Below are 4,989 nucleotides of genomic sequence, written 5' to 3'. Positions count from 1 at the left end.
GGTGGCAGACTTCCTGGCTCTGGGAGTGGAACCCCTTGCAGTCACATCTGGGCACCTGGGAGGTGCCCGCCCTGCCGGCTTCTCCAAGTCCTGGAAGTGTTGGGGCCTGAGGACTGGATTGCCTCCCAATTCCCTTCCCAGAAGCCTGAGAAGAGGAAGGTGGAAAGAGCCCCCCTCACCCAACTCCCCCCCTCAAAGAGGGGTGTCTACCCAAGGCCCAGAGCAGCAAAGGGCCGGGCTCCTGGCCACACCCCAAGTTCCTGTGTTGAGCACCAGCTGTGCTCTTCCAGCCAGGGGGACTGAGGGGTTTTGCCAATGGGTTTTTGTTTTGATGTTCCTCCTTTCTTATTTATTTATTTACTTTTGAGACTAGCTGCATGGGGGCGGGTGTGGTTGGGTCAGGGAAGAGGAGATAGTAAGCACGGGGCTTTGTGGATGTTTGTGTGTATGTGGGTGTGCCTGTCACAGGAAAGGAGAGAGGGAGGGAGACAGGGAGAGGGAGAGAGGGTGTAAAAGGCGAGAACTTGTGTGAGTGAGTGAGTCTGCAACTTGACACACTAGAGAGCTACCCTCTCCTCACCTCCGGGGTCTGGAACAGAAACCTGTAACTCAGGGTTCACTTAACCCTTTTGTGCATCAGTCCCCAAAACTTTGTTCCCCAGTCCTGGGAGACAGAGGTAGGGGGGAAGGCTGGGCAGAGGCTCAGGGCAGAGAGCTGGGCTCCCAGTGCCTGCCCGCCTTTTCCAATCCTTCTTCTAGGTGAGAAGGCAAGGCTTTCCTTGCATGGATTTGGCTTGTTTACTGGCAGAAGGGAAATTATGACTTTTGTTATTATTATTTTTAATCACGTTGGCCTGAGATTGTGTTTACCAAGCAAAGTGAAGTTGAGAGCTAAGATGGGTTCTGATCATTTTAAATAAAAACTACCAGTAAAGCCCTGAACGGTTTGGCTCAGTGGATAGAGCGTAGGCCTGCAGACTGAAAGGTCCTGAGTTCCATTCCCATCAAGGGCACATGCCCGGGTTGTGGGCTCCATCCCCAGTAGGGGGCATGCAGGAGAGAGTCGATCAATGATTCTCTCTCATCATTGATGTTTCTGTCTCTCTCTCCCCTCTCCCTTCTTCTCTAAAATCAATACAAGTATTAAAAAAACAACAACAACAAAAAAAATGGGCTCTGATTAACCCCCTTTAAAAAAAAACAAAAAACTACCAGTAATGACAGCTGGTGTAAGAGGTGAGATTGGAGCTACTTTTGGACAGGGACCTGGATTGCCTCTGTATGTGGATAGAATAAGCCTCCTGGTATATTGACTGTGTATGTGTACACGGCGTCTCCAGTATCTTAAACATTCCAATTTTACTGGTTTCAAAAGGTGAATGGGTCGACACATTCCAAGAGCCTCCTTCTGTGTGAGAGTTGGGGAGAGACACTGTGGATCTGCCTACACAACGAGGCAAAATACAGGGAAGGGAGAGGACATTCCCATTAACTCTGGGAGAGAAGAGAAGAAAGGGGAAGAGAGAAAAGGAGAAGCGGTGAGAGGAGGACGGAGGAAGAAAAGGGGGAGAAAGGGAGGGAGAGGTTTTCACAGTGCACACCAAGCAAGGCCTCCGAAGCCTTGGACCCCGACCCCCAAACCCAAGTGCGCCTTGCGGAACAGGTTGGGCTCGGGCTCCAGGCCACCTCCTTGCCCGCGTCCGCGGTCCCCGCGGCCCTCATTCACTCCTGCCCCCTCTGCAACAGTGACATTGGAACCTGGGAATATAATTGCATAAGAGCAGATTACTTATAACCGATAGTTATCCGTCTTTTCCTGTTCGACAGAAGTCTATTAGACTCAGCGCAGCCATTACCAGCTGAGCTCTAGAGAGCGCCTTCATTAAGAAAATTAAAATCATACTTTTGAATCTAAGCAAAGCCTTCGCGGGTCTCAAGAGCCCTCCCGCGTCAAACCCGACGTTTCTGTGGGCACGGTTTTCCCGCGAACCAATCTCTGCCTTTTGGATTCCGCAGGTCAGGGTGGAAAGATGAAGTGTGATGACAATTACTGGGAGACAGGGGTGTCTGAGCGCTGGGAGTCCTTCTTCCCACCCCCACCCCGCACCCCCCACCCCCGCCGCCTTTCCTCCCGGGGATCTTTTTTCCGGCGCTTTCCAGTTCAAGGCTCCACACCTGTGAGGGCGCCGCCGGGATTGGGGAACTGTTAGGGTGTCCTGGGCGGAGGGTGGGGGACAGGACAAAGTGTGGATTCAGGGCCCAGGAAGCCGCCGTGTGGGTGATCTTCCCCACTGACGTCTGCGGCCAGAGGCCCGCTCCAAGGGCACGTGTTTCACACACACACTCACAGACACACTCACACATAAACACACTCACATACACACACACACTCACACACATACACACTCACACACACTCACATACACACACACTCATACACTCACACTCACACACACACACTCACACACACACACACACACACTCACACACCTGGAGGAGGTAGCAGGGGAGGGCGGGACCATCTCCCTTTGTCGCCTTTCACACTCACTCCCGGACCCATGTGGCCTTGGAGCCTTTAGTCCGCGGGGCAGGGGAACCTGGTCCCAGGACTGGGCAGGATGCTGCCAGCGTCTCAGACCCGGGACCCACTTCCCTTTGGCCAGACATTCGGCCTCCGGGGGCCTATTTAGGTTTCCTCCCTGGCTTGGTAGGAGCCTCAGCTCAAGGCACCTGGGGTAGCAGCTCCCGCCGGCAGGAGACCCGTCTGCTCAGAGGGGGTACGTTTGCACTGATTTCCTGGGGCACCTGGAAATTTGCAGGGTTTGAAGCATAAGGTGTAGCATGGAGTTTTTTTGTTAGCCACCGCCCTTCCTTTCAGCATTTTGATTTTTGAAATGTTAATTATTGTGTATTTCTCTGAAAGGTCTGCCCAACTTGGGGCTCTAAAGGAAAACACACTCACTTGTGCGTTTTTTGGGGTGTTCTTTCCTAGGGTACAAGTAGCAGAGGGGCACTGCTTTCACTTTTATCAGGATGTCCAGTAATAGGGTTCTCACCTTCCGTGTCTAAGGAAGGCTTTGAGGGTTATTAAGGGGAAATAGCAGGCGCGGGCGTGTACACACACACACACACACACACACACACACACACACCTCCCAGCCCTTAAATACGGAACCAGGTGGAGTCTGCTTGAAACGTAATATTATTTATTGGCAAGTATCTAATTCTCTTTCCCGTGATTTCTATTTGACACAAAAGCCTACCAAATCCAAGTGATGAAAGTCAGCAACTAGACGTGGACAAGGGGACGTCTTTTACACGTCCACAGCTTCCCCTCGCTAAATGGATAGTAAACATTTCTTTTCTAGGGGAAAAGGAAAATAAAACAAATGCACCTTCACTGTTGTTGTTAGTGTTTTCTTCTCATCAAATGTAGGCACATCATTCGATTCTTTTCCTGTGTGGTGAAAGATGAGGGAGTCAGAAACGAACAACAGCCTTTTAACAGCAGCAAACAAGACTTCTGAGGAGGTTTTCTTTGCTTCTTTTGCCCTGAAAGCAAAACAGAAACAAAGATGAAATAGGAAGAAACACTGTTCCTACTGGAGAGTTTATTTTGTTGCCACAATAAAGGGGTGGAGATGGTTAACAGCTATTTGAGAAGATAATGCTTAGTGATCCCATTCTTTTAATCATACTCTTCAAGTGCTTGAAGATTAATGGCAAGAGGTGTTTTCAGTCTCTTCCTAAGGACCTTTGCATTCATTTACTTAGAACATTGACCAGACAGCCAGCGTCTCCAAATTTCATTAAGTTGAACTGAGGCAAATACAATGGGCTTTTCATATTTTCTTCATCTGTGAGAGTATCTTACTGGAAATTGTATTGGGATTCATTTGCAACCGGAGACCCTTTCTTCCTTTTCATACGTGTTTATACATATACACATTATACACAGAGATTTGAATGAACCCCTGTGGTTTGTAGACAACTTCCCCTCCACTTCTGAGCTAAAATGAAGACCTTTCAAAAAGTCACCTCCAGTGGCAGGCGGCAGGTTCTGCGCCCCGAGACCAGGATTTATGCTTAAAGTAAGTTTGAACACGCTGGACTTCTTAAAAACAGAACAAAAAAGAATGACAACAACTTGGAGTATAAATATTTAACTTTACCTCGGTTGACACAATAGCCCCAGCAATTCTTCAGGCACAACCCGACTGAGGCATCGCTTCGCCGGCTGCCTGCGCCTTGCCCGGGAGCCCGGCGCCCTGGACCCCGGGCCCCTGTGCGGCTCCTGCCACGGCGGGAGGTGGCGCGGTGGGGGTGGGGGTTCTAGGGAGAAGCGAGGGGGCGGGGGAGAACGGATTTTAACTAGATCTTCCTGGTGCTCAGACAAGAAATGAACATCAAGAGACCCACCTTTCCCCTGCCGTCCTCCCCGCCCGGCGAACCTTCCCTCGAGCCTCACTTCTCAGAGATGTTTGCACAAAATCCCGCAATCCGGCACTTTAGAAAGTAAAGCCACAAACTAAAGTCGTTCCGCATTGCAGATTTAGACTCTTTGCGTGGGTCTGGCTGCGGCCGGAAGACTTTTCTGAGTCGGGCTCTCTGGCAGTTTCCCGAGAGTGGGGCTGGCGGCGGGGCTGGCGGGTCCAGCCCGAGGCGCCCGGCTCCGTGCTCTGGGCGCCCTGGCGTCGGGCGGTCAGAAATCCCGGGAGGAATCCTAGGGGAGCCGGGAGCACGCCTCTGTGCCCCGAAACAGTGGGAAACAGCCCCAGCACCCTCAAGTCGGACCAGCCCCACACCTTGCATTGGACGTGAAGCGCCAGAGTAAGATCAAGTGCCCACGACCTTGGAGGTCTCTGTTGGAGCCCTTGAGCCAGCCTTTCCGTTTCCAGCAAAACTGAGAAATTCAGGAAGAGAGAGAGCAGGACATGCGGTGTAAAGACCTGCGTGTGCGTGCGTGTGTGTGTGTGTGTGTGTGTGTGT

The 4,989-nt window shown here is 51.4% G+C and overlaps 1 long non-coding RNA gene across 2 annotated transcripts; it reads right to left on the bottom strand.

Moving 5' to 3' along the window:
• Positions 1-3,187: 3,187 nt before the first annotated feature.
• LOC308239083 lies at positions 3,188-4,989 on the bottom strand. 2 transcript variants are annotated; one of them, XR_013959685.1, is made up of 3 exons: positions 4,469-4,989; positions 4,173-4,332; positions 3,188-3,552 (listed from the first exon to the last, which is right to left on the bottom strand). It is a non-coding gene; the product is annotated as an uncharacterized lncRNA (long non-coding RNA). The 2 variants fall into 2 exon arrangements; XR_013959686.1 differs by having other exon boundaries at positions 4,420-4,905.

This window comes from Plecotus auritus (genome assembly GCF_963455305.1).
Source record: "Plecotus auritus genome assembly, chromosome: 1".
Taxonomy (NCBI): domain Eukaryota; kingdom Metazoa; phylum Chordata; class Mammalia; order Chiroptera; family Vespertilionidae; genus Plecotus; species Plecotus auritus.
The sequence above is the reverse complement of the archived record's forward strand: the minus strand, read 5'-3'. Positions and strand labels throughout refer to the sequence as shown.